The 21,793-nt window shown below is 45.7% G+C and overlaps 1 long non-coding RNA gene across 2 annotated transcripts; it reads right to left on the bottom strand.

Annotated features, from left to right (window-relative positions):
- Positions 1-1,236: 1,236 nt before the first annotated feature.
- LOC149327187 (uncharacterized) lies at positions 1,237-19,182 on the bottom strand. 2 transcript variants are annotated; one of them, XR_016286407.1, is made up of 5 exons: positions 18,848-19,182; positions 3,984-4,200; positions 3,201-3,805; positions 3,031-3,095; positions 1,237-2,939 (listed from the first exon to the last, which is right to left on the bottom strand). It is a non-coding gene; the product is annotated as an uncharacterized LOC149327187 (long non-coding RNA). The 2 variants fall into 2 exon arrangements; XR_016286409.1 differs by having other exon boundaries at positions 3,201-3,340.
- Positions 19,183-21,793: the final 2,611 nt, after the last annotated feature.

Below are 21,793 nucleotides of genomic sequence, written 5' to 3'. Positions count from 1 at the left end.
ATTACGCTACAGAAGAATAAAATGGTCAAAAACAACAATTTCCAACACTACGATTTGCAGAAAAGGAAGGAAATTGCAAATCAGAAAACACGTTAAAGGCGCGATCACAGGGCACGAGGTAGGGAAGCGTAGGAATCGCTTAGCACGTGTCCGCGTGCGTTTATGAAGCACCCACCTAATATTTCACGAGCGCAACGCATAATTCGAAATTACGAAGCGACTGCTTCGTTTCTGGACGTTGCCAAAACTGAGCAAATTTCGGTTTAGCGAATGCACTTGCGCTAATCTATTACGTTTGTATCGCGATCTCCATGAAGCAGACACCAGCTGCGCACTGCGGCAGTGAATTCCTAGAGCGAATAAAAAAAAGTGATTTTTTTATTCCAGAAATTCAATCAAATCAAACTTATTTGATTTTTGTTGAAGGCGCCTGTTGACAATTTTTGTTGAAGGCGTCTCGGGTGTAATCAGAACGTTAATTCTGATCAACAGGACTTCGATCGCAATTCTCCTAAACGTATTATTGCTGCTCACTGCGCAACCAGAGTGCAGCTTTTCCAACGGGATCATGGGTAGCTTTGCTCACAAACTCCAAAAGTGTTCGGTTAAAATATAATAATAAATAAAACCAAATCTTTGAACTCGCATGTTTTAGCGCGTTCGGAAATTATGAACTGCCGATATGGTACTCGACAATAAAAATAATTTTGAACCCATTTTAATGGATGACACAATGTTTACCAACGTTTGCCAGTATACTTTGAACACTGGATAAGCGGTGGCAATCCTAGGCCAATATAGCCAGCTCCCGGAAATGGCATAGCCAATTCTGGCAAAGAGTGGAACTACACTGGCTAACATGGCCCATGATAGCCAGGATTCGATGATGGCACAGCCAGCAATGGCAAACAGTGGGGCAATCCTGGCTAACCTGGCCCATGATAGCCAGGATCTAATTACGGCTCAGCCAATACTGGTAAAGCGACGGACAACCAGGGCCATTGTTGGATGTGCTAAGGAGTGGCACAACCAATATCGGATGCTCACTGGCAACTCTGGGCCTAGTTAGGGCCACGCTTTGCCAGTGGATTTCCAATATTGGCCCGCTGCCGTGTGCTACCTGGGATGCAGCCACCTATAATAAAAAAATAACCTTTCCGGCTTTAGCATTTTTCAACGATTCCCTGTACAAAAGACTGCAACATTCAGAAAATAAAAGGGTATAAAAATTGTTGGAATGTTTTGCTGAAACTTGCCCTCTTTGGGCCTGACAAAAATGGCACTTTAACCATGAAATGGACACATACACATCAAAACTCCTAAGCCATTCATAGCTCTTACTGTTGCACAAGCAGCAACCTTTGGAGATACTTACCATATTACTGACCACAGCAGCTGTATTCCTTACAATGCAACCAAGATTTAATAAAGAATGATCTTTATTGTGCTGGCAAAAAATGCAAGATGCATGATCCCAGCATAAAACTCGAATGCATATGTATCTTAAGATGCTTGTAAAAGTGCATTACTTTACGTGATCTACCTCCACCTCTAGTTGACCGCACGAATAACAGGTATATTTTAATGAAAATGAAAGGAATCACATGTGCTACAATGCAAAAGTCTGCCTGCAAGCTCGTCAGGCATGTAATGATAAAACAGCAAAATTGAGAATTTTTCAGAAATGGTCTGGATATATTTTTTCAGCTCGACCTGTTCAGCTACGTTCACATGAACTAATATTCAAACACAGACCAATCCTCACTGAACAAAATGCGAATAAATTTTTATTTAGGCATGCCCCATTTTTCGCAAATAGTGAAAACAAACTTGTTATTCATACACAGCCTCATGCTAAAGAAAATAAAAAAATTAAAATTGGTTTTTCAGGAAAGGGAATGGTGGCACTGACTGTCTCACATATCTGGGTGGACACTGAACTTGCACCGTAAGGGAAGGGATAAAGGAGGAGGGGAAAATAAAGAAACAGGCGCTGTAGTGGAGGTAGCACACGCAAATATACAGATACATATATATTACACAAATATCTACACTATACAACATGTGTAATCAGTATCTAACAATAGATGAAGGATAAAAGAGTAAGAACATTAAACATTTCATCAGCCAAGAAGCAAAAAAACGCACGCAAATATGCAGAGACATATATACACAAATATTTACACTATACTACAACATGTGTATTCAATATCGAACAACAGATCCAGAAGAAGGATAAAAGACCGCTGCGGTGGCTCAGTGGTTACGGCGCTCGGCTGCAGACCTGAAAGACGCGGGTTCGGTCCCGGCCGCGGCGGCTGAATTATGATGAAGGCGAAATTCCAGAGGCCCGCGTACTGTGCGATGTCAGTGCACGTTAAAGAACCCCAGGTGGTCGAAATTTCCGGAGCCCTCCACTACGGCGTCTCTCATAGCCTTAGTCGCTTTGGGACGTTAAACCCATATAAACCAAAGCCTAACCAAAGAAGGATAAAAGAGTAAAAGACATGAAACATTTTATCAGCCAAAAAGTAAAAAAAAACACATTGAAATGTTAAAACAACGCTGGAATTAAAAACTTAAAGTAGAAACGCTCCATCTTTGGAATAACTTCCCAAAGGAACAATTCGTCTCTCACAACTTTTACGATTACTGACTGATTAGGCGAATATACATATAATAGGGCTTTCTGCAAATTTAGTACATACAATGACACTTGTATCTGTGTAATATTGGTGTGTCCTCTTGAGTGTGATGATGTCGTCGATGAATGTGAGATATGGGAGGTGGCAAATGCGGTCTTCGTAATTTATGAATGGTGTATTTCTAAATTTAAATGTGCATTTAATTTCAATTAGAACTGTTTCTCCTCCCATTCTTATTAGCCCATCAGGACTGCAGCAGAGCCAGGGTTGCTGCGGCAGCACCACAAGTCCAGTCTGAAAAACCCGAGATGGCAAAGGTCATTTCTAAAAAAATTTGCAATGAGCACATTGAATGCATGTACTGCAAAAGAATGAAAATATTTACCTGGAAAATGCGTGTTTCAAGTTTTCCTTCCAAGCTCTGCCGGGCTTCACCTTCTGTCTTTGTGCCTGTCAAATAGCAAATAGGTATGTATTAAAAATTTCATCTAGAAAATAAGTTTGCATCGTAATTTAATTATTTTTAGCAATTACTCGTGTTGTGAGGAAACAAACCATAGCGCATTGCTGCACTTGCGTAGAACGTAGATTTTGACAGCTGCTCGGCGGCCCTTTGGAGCCCCTCATCACTTTTTTTTGTGGCGACTGTATGGGCTCTCGAACTGCTGAGCCGGTGTCTCCTTTCCTCATGCCATCTGTGAAATGTAAGAAATATTAGCCGTGTGGATAGCACCTAACCGGGCATGAGATAAGTTCGATTTATTAGAGTCCACAATACCGTGCACAGTTCGCCTGGCCCTATGTAAGAATTACCAGGTCTGCAACATTCCCATGGATTTTTATCAAGACTTCGTATTTTTCTGCCTGATCGGCACTCATTTCTGACGAAAAGTCATTCGGCTGCGTGGTTTCATCGTCCAGGATAGTGAGATGGTGATATATTGGCCTCGACGCCATTGATGACAAAAGTTCTTCTAAGAGCTCTTTTTCAACAGATTTTGAAGCCCTGTCAATAACATCGTCGAGGACTTCTTTGCAGATTAATTCATCGGCATGTAATGTTGAGAGCTCCACCACTTCTTTCAGTGGGCAAACATCGGGGTAGTTGAGCAGGATGGTGCGAGAAGCAGGCTTCAGATCCACGCAAATCGCTTTTTGACCTGTTTTCAAAGCGGGGAATATAAAATGAGATTACTGTCTGTGTGTACAAATTAAAAGCACGCTAATAAATGTACTACCATAATGAGGCTTGTCTGAGTGAGAAACATTTACCGACAAAACTATATAAATGTGCTAATAAAAAAACCCAACTGAAAGGGACTGGCTCTGCACACTTACTTGACAGCAGTTTCTCCAGATCTGCCGAACGCTTCAGCCTCTTGCTCCTCGGCTTTCCCCATTCATGTGGCTGGTTTGTGCAGGACTGCTCCTCGTGGTTATTTATGAATAAGCACACAGCCGCGGCATGCTTGCAGTGTCCTTGAATTCCAGCCTTGCAAGTGCATTTTCCGCTGCTTATTATAAGCTGTTGCTTTTGAGGGCAAGACCATGAAAGCTGAAAAAAAAAAATATGGCATCATATATATAGGCACATTTATTTCCCGAAATTTTACACAGAAACATAACATTTAGTGGACGAGGAATTGCTCTTATAATCCAAGGATCAATTTTCATCTGCAAGAATGGAATTTATAAAAGAAAGCAGTTTTTTAAAAAGTCAAAATGTTTGCTTGCGCATGAATTAGCATTTAAGACCGATTGCTCTGCAAATAAACTGTTTTGGGGATGCGCGTGATCTCTAATCGGCATTAAAATAAATATACCAACCGTTTATCTAAGTGATAGTGATTACCCAGTCTAGAGCATTTTTTTCTGTTAACCATACGCGAGCAGCTAGTAGGCGAATTTCGTGTGTGTTTTAATTTTGTCTTCAGCCTCGCGCATCTCCTTAAGGGCACTTTATTTTATGTTCAATGAGTATCATCATTATTCAGCAAAAAACGCAACAAAAATTGCGCGCACCGAACTGCTCAGCCATACAAAAGAAATTATTTTGCGAAAACAACCATGCGAAAAATAAAAGGTACTTACTTCGAATTCCACGTTGTAAGTGATGTTGTCAGTCACTTGTGACACACATTTAGCCGTCACGCTAACGATGTTTTCTTCAACAATTTGCTCCACGGAGTGCACATGACCAACCAGCAGTTTTCCTTTTTTCAAGTTTGCGCTTCGGAAAAAAATATCGCAGTCAACTATTTCTTTAAACCCACATCTTAGGGTGTACATTTTCGTAATCCTCTGCAGCCCGTCAGCACAGACACGAGGGAAGAAGTACGCGACTGCGAGACCAGATTTGCAAGGACACCACTACGTGCAAAAATGGCCTCATCCACTAGCAGTTCTTTTTTCAATTTTGCGCAGCGAAAAAAAAAATTCACTGTCCACTATTTTTTTAACCCACATCTCAGAGCGTACTGCAGCGACAGAAAGAAATGCGAACAGCGCAGTGCCTAGGCGCTCCGGTGTTGGAATTTATTTTCGTCACGCTTATACTTGGCTAATGTACCTCTCTAGCGTCTTTTTGTTACTACCGAGATAAAAACGCATTGAAGATAAATTCCGACTGCGCAGCGCGTGGGCGCCGTGCAGTCCGCATTTTTTTCTAGCGCCCCTGTACATTTTGCTAATCCTCTGAAGCTCGTCAGCGTTCAAGCACGAGGGAAAAAGCTCGGGACTGCACAAAGAGATTTGCAGGCTGGCCAACGCGTGCAAAGTACGTGCAGAACTGGCTTTTTTTCAGGAGAAAGCGCTCGCTCGCGCAGCCACTCAATGGGAGGGGACCGCAGCTTCGCAGGGGGCGCTGCGGACGCCAGTGAAAAGCGCCCTCTCCGGCCGACTCCGCACTTTTGACAGGGCAAACCGGTCTCCCCTCCCATTGAGTAGCTGCGCGCAACGTTAATGGAACTAAACTCAGTTGCCAAACCGAGAGTGGTTTCGCGGCGCCGCCACCACTGGCTGTTTTGAGCGGCGCTGCAGTCGTACCAGGCTTCAGCCGGTCCGCTGTGCGCGCATGTCGTAGAGTGCTTTCGCGATGCGATTGCTGCTGTGATCGTTGTCTTTGTGCTACGTGCGCTTGCATGCAGAGCTTCAGGTGCTGTATCTGCCATGCCGACGTGCTGTGTGCCGGGCTGCACGAGCAGTGACAGAAACAACAAGGCTGCGAGGCATTTTTTCGCGGCTCCTCGTGACGCGGGTCTCCGTGCGGCATGAGATCGAGCCATTCCGTGTTGACAGAAAACTCTCCGACAAATCACGTGTGCGCGATCTTCATTTCCATTTTGAAAGGAGCGTGGTTACAAGAGTTTCTTCACCAAAGTAGCATATCAGACATCTGCTTTAAAGGTGAAGATCAGATCATCGCGAGGCTCATCGTAAGTTCACTTACCAGCTTATCTAAACGCGAATGTCTGGCAGGCGTTGGTGCTGTGTGCTTTAAACATAAATTAGCAATAGCTTCAGAGCGCAATCTCCCGCATTTATGGCGCTCGAAAGCAGACCACAAGTACCTACGATTTATGTGGTGCAGTTTTCCGAAATAAGCAGATTTTACGCACAGCGATCACTTCGTGAATGACTCCGCGCGCTGCTCACAACCCGAGCTGCGAAGGCAGTGAACTTCCTCGGGTTCTTGAGTCGTCAGTTTCTCTTTCCCTGCAACAACGAGGATGCCTGATGCCAACTCCAGACAAGAAATTTCTGTATTTTGAGTTTACCGCTCTCCGTGTATTGTTCCTAGCGTGCGCTACCGTTCCAACAATATTTTTCGATCCTTCACGCAGTGCACTACAGCTGGACACAAATACAGAGATACTTTTACATTTTATTCACAACACATTTTGCGCACGCATCCCTCGATGAGGCTCCACTTACCCCTCTCGATTTTTGCTTCTTCCCCATTAATAACATGGGTGTACGTCTTCAGTATGTCTTCTTCGTGAAAATGAAGATCACACACACGTGATTTGTCGGAGTCTACACGGGGAATGGCTCGATCCCATGCCGCACGGAGATCCGCGTCACGAGGAGCCGCGAAAAAATGCCTCGCAGACTTGTTGTTTCTGTCACCACTCGTGCAGCCCGGCACACAGCACGTCGACATGGCAGATACAGCACCTGAAACTCTGCATGCAAGCGCACGTAGCACAAAGACAACGATCACAGCTGCAATCGCGTCGCGAAAGCACTCTACGACATGCGCGCACAGTAGCAGGCAGACATTCGCGTTCAGATAAGCTGGTAAGTGAACTTACGATGAGCCGTGCGATGATCTGATCTCCACCTTTAAATTAGATGTCTGATATCCCAGGCAGCACAACAACATTGGCCGAAGGTCGGTCAACTGTTGGCAAAAACTGGCACGAACATCGGTCCTACACTGGCATTTGGGCCGAGCGCTACCACTTTACACATTGGACCTACTTTCATGCCAGTTTTGGGCCAATGTTCGGACGATCAAGCGGCCAACGCAGTACCGATGTTCGTTCTGCAGCATGGGCCAGCAAAGGTCTCATACTGGTATGGTATCCAACTTTCAAACATTGGTAGCCAGCTTTCAAACATTGGTAGCCAACTTTCAAAGATTCGTAGCCAGCTTTCGAATAATGGTTTCCAGCTTTCGAATAATGGCATCCAGCTTTCGAATAATGGTTTCCAGCTTTCGAATAATGGCATCCAGCTTTCGAATAATGGCATCCAGCTTTCGAATAATGGCATCCAGCTTTCGAACGCTGGCACATGCAATTAACCCACTCGCCAATGACCGGCACTGTGGATGGATGTACATACCATACTACCTAGCAAATATTCACAATAGAGGGTGCGAAAGAATTCCAGAAAAAAGACCCGTTTATTGCTTTGAGTTAGAATCACGCTTTTAGCCCGCACAGGATGGTTTGCGCTACCAGCAGCCACCCTGGGGAGTAAAGAAAGGGGGCCCAAGAGCATGGTGGCAGAGGCTGTGGGAAAACAATTTATTTTCAAGTTTGGTGCGTGCCGATCAGGTTGGGCAAAGCATCTGGGCAAGCTGCTGCGGCACGGCTAAGGCATCCATAGAATGCTCAACGGAGCTGTCCTCCAGTGAACTGATCAGTCATATCCGAAGTAATCGTTGCAAGAGGGCTGCTGGACTGCATTCAAACAAATTCCTCGTCCAGCTCTTGCACGATGGCCTCACGAAGCGCCAAGCCTGCAACGATCGAGATGCATGATGTCATGGTAAGTTGAATTATGGCCATCACAGAACAAAAACAAAAATGATTAAATAACACCGAATTTTGTGAAACACAGTCATCGTGAAGACACTAGCAACATATTTTACAGGATAATTTTAAATTTATTCTTAAGAACCAGCACCACATTAGTTGCACAAAGTGGAATTTAATTTACTAAACTTCTCTTATACCAAATGGTTTAATTTAGTCCAATGCGTCGTGTCGCACTCCCAGTAAATATATTCAATGCGAGATAAGCAAATTAATGTGATATTGAAAACAGATTAATGTATTATTTTGTTTTAATATCATAACTCGTATCTCTAAATTGCGAGCTAATTTTTTATTCAAGTAAATATGCACAGGTTGTAGCGTCTCTTCCACATGGACGTCAAAACAACATTTTTGATTAGTTTTTTTTAATAGGGTTAAAAACACGGCTTGCGATTTTTTGCGAAATACGCTGAACGCAAGGAACTAAGGGCACCTTTGTTTTACCTTAGTCGCTTCGCATGCATGCTATAATTGGATTCGAAACTGCGACTTGCAAACCACACAAAAATACTATTCTGATAGTCCAGAGTAATGCCCTTTTTCATTGCGAGAGAACTTGGGCAAAAGCTTTACCCAGAAATTGCGGATTTTCTATTGAGTATTCAAGTGTAGAAGGCAAAAGGAAACAGTACGGAAGTATTACACATATTCTTACCAACTGGTCTGCAGTGGAAAATTAATTAAGCGGTTCTGATTTCCGTCGTGCATAAGCGGTAAAGGACATATTCCCGAATGCATCCCATCTCAGGTCATTTGAGTTCAAACCCGCTGTTAGCCAAAGTAGTGAATCTTCAGTGAGTTCATATCACCAAAGACGAAAAATTAAATTCTCACCATTCGGCCACAATTCCACTGCGCACGACGTCAAGCAAGCCATTTCGCAATGAGAGTGGGTACACAGAAGTCGTCGTCGTGCTTTTTGGCTCGCTCTGTTTTCCTGCCGAAAAAATAAAGGCGCATTAGTCAAAGCAACGTTTAATACAAAAACCACTTTAACTTCCAGACGTATATCAAGATTAAAGAGTTTTAGTACTTACAAATAAGATCTTGCTGGTGGTACGAACAGTGTCGGAGCTCTCCTAATATATGAGCGTGGCTTTTCGCGTGCACAGACTATGAACGGTGCTAGCTCGAGTGTGCATGCACTTTCGCCGTGTTGGTCGTGCACGTGGTTGAGCTCCGCCGTGCAGTCAAGAATGTCTTTTTTGTGATGATTCGCGCGGTTCCAAGACGAGCAGTGGAGACGATGGTTGGGGGGGGGGGGGGAGGAGTGGAGGGGAGAGAGTCATTTTCCTTTACACAGGTTTTGTGGTTCCGAGAAAAGTCCTCGAGCTGAAAGGTGGAGGAAGGGAGATCGTGGAAGGATGCACGAACAGCGAAGCGCGTAGCTGCGCGCGAGGGAAAATAGCTTTGAGGAAGTGACAACCAAAAAGAAAAAAAAGCGCTTCGCGGGGTGGGGGGTTAGCCCGCTACCTAAAGAAAGGGCGCGGCCGGGAGAACAGGTGGGGAGATATGGGAAGACTTGAAAGAGAGAGGGAAAGGGGCCAAAACACGTGAAAAGGGTTTGGAATTTTTGGAGAATGAGTCACATGGCCACAGGCAGTACGGAAAGCAATACCTACAAGGAACAAGTGGATGGGAAACACGGAAGCGTCAAAGTATTGCTACAAAGCTGCAGCAAAAGCCCGAAAATTTTGAAGTGAAAAGCTTGGAGCTTCAAGATGAATTTCGCCAAAACGACTTCAGACACTCGCGTATTTTGTGGGGCCGTATGATGTGGCTTCTGTTAGTTCAAGATAGCTTAAAATGTTACCACATAATAACAAAAATATAAAGCAAAAAAAATATCCAAGCAGAATGCGCGCTCTTTCATAGTTTCATGTACCGTACATACGCCAAACAAGCTAGGTTAACATGCGTCTAACGCCAGTTGTCAGTCCATTTATTCAGTGGTCGTCGCAGAATCTTCAAATTGTTTGTTGGTGTGGAAGTTTCGCGCAAAAAAAGCAAAAACAAACAAAGGCATGTTGAATTGTGGTTCCTAACTACTTTCGATGGTTTTCATCAATAAAGGTCATGTTCGAAAGAAAAAAAAAACTTGCGAGTAAATATGCAAGGACGTGAGCAAGCGCTATATTGCCCCCAATGCAAATTACGCTACAGAAGAATAAAATGGTCAAAAACAACAATTTCCAACACTACGATTTGCAGAAAAGGAAGGAAATTGCAAATCAGAAAACACGTTAAAGGCGCGATCACAGGGCACGAGGTAGGGAAGCGTAGGAATCGCTTAGCACGTGTCCGCGTGCGTTTATGAAGCACCCACCTAATATTTCACGAGCGCAACGCATAATTCGAAATTACGAAGCGACTGCTTCGTTTCTGGACGTTGCCAAAACTGAGCAAATTTCGGTTTAGCGAATGCACTTGCGCTAATCTATTACGTTTGTATCGCGATCTCCATGAAGCAGACACCAGCTGCGCACTGCGGCAGTGAATTCCTAGAGCGAATAAAAAAAAGTGATTTTTTTATTCCAGAAATTCAATCAAATCAAACTTATTTGATTTTTGTTGAAGGCGCCTGTTGACAATTTTTGTTGAAGGCGTCTCGGGTGTAATCAGAACGTTAATTCTGATCAACAGGACTTCGATCGCAATTCTCCTAAACGTATTATTGCTGCTCACTGCGCAACCAGAGTGCAGCTTTTCCAACGGGATCATGGGTAGCTTTGCTCACAAACTCCAAAAGTGTTCGGTTAAAATATAATAATAAATAAAACCAAATCTTTGAACTCGCATGTTTTAGCGCGTTCGAAAATTATGAACTGCCGATATGGTACTCGACAATAAAAATAATTTTGAACCGTTTTTAATGGATGACACAATGTTTACCAACGTTTGCCAGTATACTTTGAACACTGGATAAGCGGTGGCAATCCTAGGCCAATATAGCCAGCTCCCGGAAATGGCATAGCCAATTCTGGCAAAGAGTGGAACTACACTGGCTAACATGGCCCATGATAGCCAGGATTCGATGATGGCACAGCCAGCAATGGCAAACAGTGGGGCAATCCTGGCTAACCTGGCCCATGATAGCCAGGATCTAATTACGGCTCAGCCAATACTGGTAAAGCGACGGACAACCAGGGCCATTGTTGGATGTGCTAAGGAGTGGCACAACCAATATCGGATGCTCACTGGCAACTCTGGGCCTAGTTAGGGCCACGCTTTGCCAGTGGATTTCCAATATTGGCCCGCTGCCGTGTGCTACCTGGGATGCTACTTTGGTGAATAAACTCTTATAACCACGCTCCTTTCAAAAAATACGACCGCCCGCAATTTCGGCCAACGGTAGCATTGGCTAGGCAGCGATGATCTACCACTCGAGTTGCTGCAGCAAAGATTTGTGGCATACTCGCCGCACAGGGTTCAGAACTGACTGGTGTCTTTACGATAAACATCGGTAAGTGCGATATTTGGGACGCCAGTTACTCAACATTACCGAAGGCTGCATGCTACGACGCTGGGCGGCCGGGCCTGCGGCGTCTGCTAGCGGCGGACAGCGGGAGCCTGTTTCGACGGCAGCGCCCCCTCGCGCTAAAATTTGCGGGCCGCTTCAGCCGCATGGAGAAGGCGGAGAGTTTGGCAACTTAGTTTAGTTCCATTAACGTTGGCTGCGCGGGCAGCGCGCTTTCTCCTGACAAAAAAAGCCAGTTCTGCACGTACTTTGCACGTGTTTACCAGCCTGCAAATCTCTTTGTGCAGTCCCGAGATTTTTCCCTCGTGCTTGAACGCTGACGAGCTTCAGAGGATTAGCGAAATGTACAGGGGCGCTAGAAAAAAATGCGGACTGCACGGCGCCCACGCGCTACGCAGTCGGAATCTATCTTCAATGCGTTTTTATCTCGGTAGTAACAAAAATGCGCTAGAGTGGTACATTATTGTATCACGGATGTCTCTAGCGTATTTCTGTTGCGAGCCAAGTATAAGCGTGACGAAAATAAATTCCAACAGCGGAGCGCCTAGGCACTGCGCTGTTCGCATTTCTTTCTGTCGGGGCAGTACGCTCTGAGATGTAGGTTAAAAGAAACAGTGGACAGTGAATTTTTTTTTTCGCTGCGCAAACTTGAAAAAAGAACTGCTAGTGGATCAGGCCCACTACGTGAAGCAGATTGTTGACGAAAAAGCCGGTACCGTAACGGCGAAATGTGTATCGCAAGTAAATGACGAGATCATTTAAGACGTGGAATTCGAGGTAAATACCATTTTTTTTTGGCGCGGCCATCTTCGCAAGATGCTTAATTTCGTTGGGTGGCTGAGCAGTTCGGTGCATGCAGGTTTTTTGGCCAAATAATAAGGATTTTGTTACGTGTTTCGCTTAATAGTAATGGAAATAATTTTTGGCCTTAAGGCGACACGCGAGGCTGAGGAAAAAAACGAAAACACGCACGAAATGCGTCTACCAGCTGCTTGCTATATACGGCTGAGAGAAAAAATGCTCTAGTTTGGTCAATCGCTACAACGGAGATAAGCGGTTGGTATATTTATTTTAATGCCGATTACAGCCCACGCGCAATTTGCAGAGCCATCGCTCATATGCAAACGCTCATTCATGTGCAAGCAAACATTTTGATTATTTTTATTTTTAGAAATTTTTTACATGTAAAGCAATTTCGCAAATTGAGCCAGGCGTCACAAGTCGGAACATTGAGGCGATCACTGACCTTGCCTCTCACGCGTCTGCGTAATGCCGCTAGCTGTTGTCAGTCTCCAAAACAAAAAATCGCAAAAAAGTTAGTTTCGTTAGCGCGAGCTTTACTAAACACTGCATGCTTAGCTAATTACAGCAAAAACTGCTCAGAAATAATATTACGCGTGCAACATACCAAACGTGTTTAGCAACAGGAAAAAGCTTACTTCGCCCAGCCCATAGCAGTTATCGAGGCCTGCCGTTTCTCGTTCTCATCCATTTCCTTCAATATTTCCGTTACCGTACGTAACAATTTTTCAATATTAAATGTTTGTTCCCCAAGAATGTAGGACATCTCCAGGAAATCTGTAGAATTCCACGGGCAGTCCTTGGCCGTTGATGTTCAAAGAACTATTGTGACAGCCCCAGACACAAGTTTGTCCACTCTTAGAACGTCGCGGAATTCCAGCCATGACTCACAGCGAGCGACAACACCACTTTTGTGTGCCCGTGAGCAGGACGGCACGTGCTCTCAATGAAAGAGAGAGTGCCAGCTGCGCGAGCAGCACGCGCGTACCAGTCGACAGGCTGCTGGCTCAATGCGCTCCGCCGGTTACGTGCCCGGACAGAAACGCCAAAATGACCGGCAGGGGAGAAGTGGCGCTGGTGCAGAGTCCTCTGATAAAGCAGTCCTCTGATAAATGGCTGGCTGAAGCTCGCGAGACAAATAAAGGGGGGCCAAGAAAATTCTGGAACCATATAAGCTGGTTGGGAAAAACAAATAAAAGAACGCAGGAACAGATTAAAGATGCTGAGGGAAAATGTTTAGAGGGAGACGATGCTGTGAACTACATTACATCATGTATAGCTGTGTCTTTTAGCAACGACAATGGGGTAATCTTCCCAAGTGAGGTGGCAACACAGGACAGCACAATAGAGAACAGCTTAGAACTGACTAGTCTTAACTGGGAAAAGGCGGAAGCGAATATTCCTAAAACCACATCCGCAGGGATAGACGAAATTCCAATTAAGCTGATTAATGCACTTGGCCCAAGAAGCAAGGAAGCGCTGATAAAAGCATTGCAGACAGTCATAACAAATCAGCAAATTCCGCACAGCTGGAGACAGAGTAAAATGAATTTGATTTATAAAGGGAAAGGAGATAAGATGAACATCAAATCCTACCGTCCGATTACAATAACGTCCGTTATGTACAGGCTGGCCATGCAGGCGGTGAAATTAAAAATGCAGGCATGGGTAGAAGGTAATCGGATACTCGGAGAACTTTAGAATGGGTTCAGAAGGGGTAGGCGTTTAGATGATAGCCTGTTCGTGCTTACCCAATGCATAGAAATAGCTAAGGCGGAAAACAGACCTCTGTTTTTAGCCTTTCTGGACATAAGCGGTGCATACGATAACGTGAACAGGGAACTCCTGTGGAGCATATTGAAAGATTTAGGTATCGATCATGACGTAATTGATTTTCTACAGGAAATCTATCGAGATAATGAAGTTTAAATGACATGTGAAGGGAAAAAAAGCACCACAACTGTGGGGGTGCACAAAGGATTAAGGCAAGGTTGTCCTCTATCACCGCTGCTGTTCATGCTTTACGTGATAAATATGGAAAGAAGGCTAGAAGAAAGTAATCTAGGTTATAATCTGTCGTACAGATAAGGCGGAAATGTAGTTGAGCAGCCACTCCCGGGTTTAATGTATGCGGACGATATTGTACTGTTAGCAGATAGCCAGGAAGATTTACAAACTTTGGTTAATTGCTGTGGAGACGAAGGAGACGCTCTAGGATTCAGTTTTAGCGCAACTAAATCAGGTGTGATGGTTTTTAACGATACAACTGACCAGGTGCTTACAATACAAGACCACGAAATACCCAAAATGGCCGCATACAAATACCTCGGGATATGGCTAAACGAAGGGCAGATATACACGGAAAAGCACGAACAGGCTCTTAGGTCAAAAGGACGAAGAGACGCCGGGATAATGAAACATAGGGCATTATGGGGGTACAACAAATATGAAGTACTAAGAGGTATTTGGAAAGGAATAATGGGACCGGGACTTACTTTCGGCAATGCGGTTCTGTGCTCAAGGGCAGAAGTTCAGTCGAGATTAGATGTAAATCAGAGAGCGGTTGGAAGATTAGCCCTAGGTGCCCACGGTAAAACCACAAACGAGGCAGTACAAGGGGATATGGGCTGGGCATCGCTCGAAGCACGGGAAGCTAAGAGTAAAATACTATATGAAGAACGCATGAGGAAATTGGACGATAACAGGTGGGCAGCTAAGGTATTTAAATATTTATACAGAAAGAGCGTTGACTCACAGTGGCGGAAAAGAACTAGAAAACTAACCAGTAAGTATGCAGGTCATGAGGATGGAGAAAGAAAGAGCATTAAACGACAGGTTAAAAACGCGGAAGTTAAAAATTGGATGAATTCAATGGAAAAGAAACATAGTGTAGAACTATATCGATGCTGGGAAAGGCAGATCAGTTAAGAATTTTTCTATGATAACTCAAGAGGCAGTGCCCTACTTTTTGAAGCTAGGTCAGGGTGTCTTAGAACGCGCAGCTACAAAAAGAAATTTAACGAAGAAGATGACACATGTGCAGTGTGTGGTAGATCTGTGGAAACAATTGAACACCTCATAATCAAATGTGACGGTATCCATCCGGATGTCGATGCAGGCGCAGTCACTCGTCCTGAGGCCCTAGGGTTTAAAGATAACAATGGTCATGTAAATAAATCTGCAGTGGAAGTCAGCAAAAAGCGATTGGAGGATTGGTGGCTGAAAAGCAGAGATGTGGCATAAGGTTAGAATTGTAGGAAACCGTAGGTAAAGATAGTGGCGATTCTTAATGAGAATTGCCAACACAGTAAACAAAAAAAATAAAGAAGAAAAGCTGAGCATGGTGGCAATTGCCACCACCCCGTTTCAAAGGGGGCGCTCCTATGCATCCATCCAGGCATCTCTCTCCCAACCCAGGAAGGAGGAATGTAAGAGGAGAAGGAGGAGCTCAACTTCATGCGGCGCGTGGTGGCGGATTTGTGAACTAGGGGCGCATGAACCAGGGCCGAATCCACGAAAGAGTTCGCTTTGGAACGCGTTCGCTTTGCCGTGACGTCATCTTGACATTTACATCGGCGGGAGAAAGGTGGGAGGAACACTGCGGGAGGACAAAGGGACAGGCAACAGCCAATCGGCTTTGTCGGGCGGTCCCATCTCGGTTGCTTGTATTTTTAAGGGGCCATATGCTAACTTCTTTGCGTTATTAACCTCTAAATGAATGCGTTTGGCTACAATACTGCAAATTTATTACTCAGAGCCTATAAAATAAGCATAGAATTTATTTTGAGACGGTTTCAATGCTTTTTAATTGGTTTGTTTTCTTTTGCGTTCCCGAGAGGGCGCTCTCAATTGTGTTGTTTTATTTTGTGTTCGCGAGAGGGCGATAGGCGCTTTGAACTTGCGCGGGAGACTTTTCACGAGTCAGCACTTGTCAGCTTGACAATTTCACTAGTCGTCATGTCAACGCACAAAGGTTGTCACCTGGGCCCGCACGTCTCGATGCGCCAGCGTGAAGTGCTCGTTGAGTTCATGGAGGAACATACCTACATGGTGAAGCTTTCGTGTGAGTTCGACGCACCCGACGACGCCGGGGATGAGACCACGCTCCAAAAACTCTGCCTTGGCGCGGGACTTCTCCTCGGGAGTCGAAGGAAACGACACCCAGTTTTTCTCCGTGCCGATACGCACGATTGCCTGAGCGACGGCCAAAATCGTCCGGCCCCGCTGCCGATTGCCGCCTGGAAGCCCCCGGTAGCGAAGAACCGTAGGGCGCAGAGTACTTCGCGCTCTGTTGTGAGCGCACTTTCCCTCTTTGGTCCAAGGCGGGGTTTGAGCTCTTCGCATAGCTGGCGTACAAGTAGCTTCGACAGCCTGAAGTGCCTTCGGAAAGCATCGTCAGGCATGTCGAAAGGATTATCATCTACGCGCGACCGCCGAGGCCGCCGATCACATTCGCTGAGCACCGCGAACAACAGCGGGGCGGCGGGAGGTACCGGCATGTCTCTCCTCGCGCTGAAGCGAACGCCACTTTCAGAGTTCCGCACACAGCGACCGAACGCGTTCTTTCACTTGATTGACATGTCTCGTGACGTAAACAAAATCCGTGTTCCCGCCTCCCTGAAGTGACGTCACCGCCAGCGGTGACGACACACGACCAATGGAGCGAGGTGGCAAGAGAGAAAGCGAACGCGTTCCGAAGCGAACTCTTTCGTGGATTCGGCCACTGGCCATGTACATTCTTCCGCAGCTGCGTAGCTTTCCGAGCAGCCCTTGTTGAAGCAACGGAACGCGGTCAACGATGGCTCCGAGTGGAAGGCGGTATACGCTTGACGGGTTCTCGCCAATACTCGACTGGAAGCCACTGGCCTTCGTTGAGCCTCTTCCAGAATACAGGGTATGCAGCGCGTGCGGACTGGTACGCAACAGGACAGCTTTGCTGCCCTGCACGCACGCGCTGTGCCACGCTTGCTACGAGCGGAGTGCTAAGGACGGCGTCCACACCTGCCCACGTGACGGACGCCGCTTTGAAGACCAGGACGTTGGCTGGGAGGACTTCCCACCTGAAGAGCTGCTGAGAACAATGGTGAGCAATGCATGGAGAAAAGCAGGTGTCTACCGCGTTTAACTTGAGGGGAAAAAATGAAGCGTCTAAAAGACGGCCTCACACACACAGCGCCAACTTCCAACAATGATTTATTGCATAAAGGACGGGTGGTTTTTGTACCATTGTATCACAGTTCTACCATCAGTACACTGCGCTCGCAAAGTATATCACCCGCATACGCAAGCTCCTTTATCAACACCGTCACAGAAGGGCTACTTACACTGTCAGTTGTCAAAAGTGTAATCCATTTAGCCTCAATTATTTCACCTGTAAAGCAATTTTCGCGCAATGTTGAAACCGCACATTTTTTGAGAAGGGGTATGCAATGACAGACGCGGCAGTGTGCTAACAGAAGTTAAAGCTGTGTGTCCTCGTCTTTTTTGCGCTATGTTTTTTCCCCGAATTATGATCAGACCAGTCCAAGCATCTACACGTCTGGTTTGACTTAAGTTTTCGCTTTTCGAACAGAAAGGTAACAAACCTGCTTTTGATGCCTCACCACTTTTTGCTTCATATCTTAATTGCGCGTCACTTAGGAAGAATTCTGTGAGATCGGATGACTGATTTTGCTCCTGACTTGGCGTGTAATGTTCTCGTTGTAAAACAAGAAATATAGACTATGGAGCGACGAAGTGTGCGCTAACTGTGGATTTGATGCAGGAACCAAGGTTAAATTTTGTTCAAAAACTGCATCTGAAAAGTTTCTGTTACCGACGATAATGCGTTTCCAGGCTTGTTCTACCCGTCCCCTGTAATAAACGTGCTAACAGCTATATAACTATGTTGCATCGAATGATCGAGCGATAGCTATTCTTGCTAGTCTATCACGTGAATATCGCTATCACGAATCCAGAGCATGTCGTTTAAAAATACGAAATGCTCTGGATTCGGTTCAAATGTCAGGTCCTCTCAAAGATCAAACCAACGGAACGATTGAGGTCAAATTAGGCTTGACACGGTTTGATCGAAATTGAAGGAAGTCAGATTTCGGGGGCTTGCTGGGCCAGATTTTGGAAGTGACCTTGGTCAAATTTGGATATTACCATCATAGCCCATAGTCAAATTGTCTGGGCATCGATTTTTGTCCAAATCGAGGAAGGTTTAAATTTTGGGGTGGGCCAGACTTAGGAGTAGCGAGGGTCAAATTTGGAGAATAGCATCGTATCGAGAGCATTCAAATTACCCTGGGCATCGATTTTGGTACAAATTGATAAAGGTCAAATATCAGGGATGGGGTCAGCTAAATTTGGGGGTTGGGATGGGCAATATTTTGGAAACGACCGGGGTTTAATTTGAAGTCAACATCGCACTGGCCATGGCCAAAGTATGCATCGCATCTCACAGAAGGCTGTTGCTGTGAGACCACTAAGCCCAAAGGTCACTTCAGTGTTAAACATACGCACACCGGACTGAAACTCTAGTTTTCAACTGGGTATAGCTATAGCTGTAATGTCTCCCGACTTCCGCCACTCTGCCATTCGGCAGATCTTACGCTTCGGCCTAGAAGGTCAGGTAGTCCATCGCCACGATGTTGCAGTTGTTTCCGGAGGTCGATTGCGGGAAAAAGCCAGGAAGATCCACCTCGACCAGCTAGAAGAACCTTGACGCCGGATCAGTCTTGTTCAGTAGTCCTACTGGCCCGATCGGTGGCGTCCTTTCTTGCTGACGGTCTCGACAAGCTTCATGATAATTAGCTACTTACGTTGATAAGCAGGACGGATAATATTTACCGTGAATTTCGTTTTTTCTTTTGAAGAATCAGTTCAATGGGTTGCGAATACTTCGTTGCAGCGATCGTTTTCGTTGTCTTTAGTGCGCTACGCATGGCACGGCACTGATTAACTGTGTGCAGATTGCTTCCCGTCATATCTTAAGAGCGTACGTTGTTGGGCTAGTCCGTCAATCATGGTAAATACAAGGGGGGTACTGCGCACAAAAAGACAAGGACAAGAAGATAAAACAACAAGCGCATGTTGTGCGCTTGTTGTGTTATCTGCGCTTGTTGTGTTGCTTGTTGTGTTGATATTCTGCGCTTGTTGTGTTATCTTCTTGTCCTTGTCTTTTTGTGCGCAGCACCCCCCCTTGTATTTACCGTCATATCTACTAGATTGCTTCCAGTCATATCTATGCGCATGTGCACATGGGTCATATAAGAAGGCGGATTGCCATGTCTGCAAAATCTCCCAATAGTTAAGTTACTTTACTTCATGGGCTTTAACGTCCCAAAGACCGCAGCGGTGGCCTAGTCGTTTGAGCATCCGCCTCGTATGCGGGAGGTGCGAGGTTCGATCCCCAGTGCCGCCGGGTACCCACCGGTTATACAATGGGTACAAGCTTTCCCCTGGTCTGGTGCTCGGCTTATTCAGGGTGAAATGCTTGGGAGATGGGTTTTTGCCTCCACCTCGAGTAGAAGCAAATACCTTGTGCCATGCGCTCTTTGGCCACGGGTGCCCTTGGGCCAATCTATCATCATCATTAACGTCCCAGATGAACTCAGGTTATGAGGGACTCTGCAGTGGAGGACTCCTAAAAATTTCGACCACATGGGACCAGTGTTGTCGGTAACGCGTTACTTTATTCGGTAACTTAGTAACGTACTTGCGTTAACATTTTCCGGTAACGTGAGGTGTCATGTTACTAGTTACTTTTTATTTCAATTGTCCCCCTTCACCTCTATTTCAGAAAAAAAAACGCCGAAAATGATGTTGCAAATAAACAAAATCTACGGGTGCTCTCGACGACCCTTGTTGTGGCTCGCATGCATGCCAGAAAACACCTGCCCTTGAGGACGCACTCACCTAAAAAAAAAGCGCAAACACGCATTCACACACTTGTCTTCACCCCTAAACCACTCACACACACAACTCTCTAAAGAGTGGACGCTTGCCGAGCCACCAATGGACCATTTGCAGAAATCTGTAAGTCAGTTTCTCTGTAAGCTTGTTTTCCAGCAAAAGGTCTCGTTCCCAGGCGACACTCTCACATTCTTTGTGGAAGCAGTACCCTCTTCTGAGTAAACTCAGGAATGTCGCCACTTTACTTCAAGATGGCCCCTAGAGAGCATACCTCGGCACCATGAGCGGTGGCTCACTCACACTCATGACCACTCGCACTCACTACTACTCACACACTGTCACACTCATGTCCATTCACACTCACAGCCACTCACTCACACTCGCACTCATGACCACTCACACTCACAACCACTCACTCAAACTCGCACTCACAACCACTCACTCAAACTCGCACTCACAACCACTCACTCGCACTCACACTCACAACCCCTCACTCACACTCATGACCACTCGCACTCACAACCACTCACACGCACTCACACTCATGTCCACTCACACTCACAGCCACTCACTCACACTCGCACTCATGACAACTCACAACCATTCACTCACACTCACAACCACTCACTCGCACTGATGACCACTCGCACTCACAACCAATCACTCACACTCATTTCCACTCACACTCATACTCATGTCCGCTCACTCGCATTTACGTTCAGTGTACTGTTTCCTTGTTTGCTGACAACGGAGGGGATGAGAGATTTACTGTCGCGGCGACTGTCCTCGTAGCTCCCCTAACATTATCCTGAGTCGCAAAGATGTGGTGGTGAGCTGCCCATGCTTTGTCGGGCTATTTGGCCAATTTGCAGTTTCGATGCTCGAAGAAAGAAGTCACTCATCACGCATATTCCATGCCCCAAATGCTACGCACCTGTGCTCCTGCGCTTGCTGCTGAGACGACGATTGCCTGTATAGCGTGAGCAGCTGAGATGCTTAGACAAGTTTTTGAACAGTGTCCATAGGCGTGCGCAGGGTTCTCCATGAGAATGAGCCAAGTTTTAGCGCAGTGCCCCCCCTTCCTCCCCGCCCCCCACCCCAACTACCTCTCACCTAGGCCCCTGCCGCCAAAACGGAGAGCAAATATGAGGAATGATTATAAAACATTTATTTCCATGTGATGGAATTGCTAAATATACAGGATATTATAGAGGTGTAGTTTTTTATTTTAATCTGTAACATCGCCAGAGGAATATAGGGTATAGTGAGGATAAGCGGCTGGTTTTTTTGACGCTCAAAATGTGAACAAGTGAGGGGAAATATTCACAGTATTGCCAGCGTCTCCACAAGAGGTCTTGTCTCCACCCAGACGAAGACAGTCCTCTTTTTGAAACGTTCGCAAACACCCTGAGGCTTTCCCTCCCTTGTTCACCACGTGAGTACCGGCAGAGGAAGGCAGTCATTGCGTCGCTGAAGCATTGATGTAGCATCGCGCTTCCGGAGTAATTTCCGTTCTCTCTTGACCACAGAAACTATGACAGACTTGTTTTTTGGTTACTGTCACAGCAAAAAAGAAACTGGAAAGATTGCCTCCAAAATGACCTGGCAAGTAAACAGTTCTTGGAACGCAACATCAGAGGTCT

Source organism: Amblyomma mixtum, chromosome 10 (genome assembly GCF_055824585.1).
Source record: "Amblyomma mixtum isolate Tamu chromosome 10, ASM5582458v1, whole genome shotgun sequence".
Lineage (NCBI taxonomy): Eukaryota > Metazoa > Arthropoda > Arachnida > Ixodida > Ixodidae > Amblyomma > Amblyomma mixtum.
This window is presented reverse-complemented; position numbering and strand designations above follow the sequence as displayed.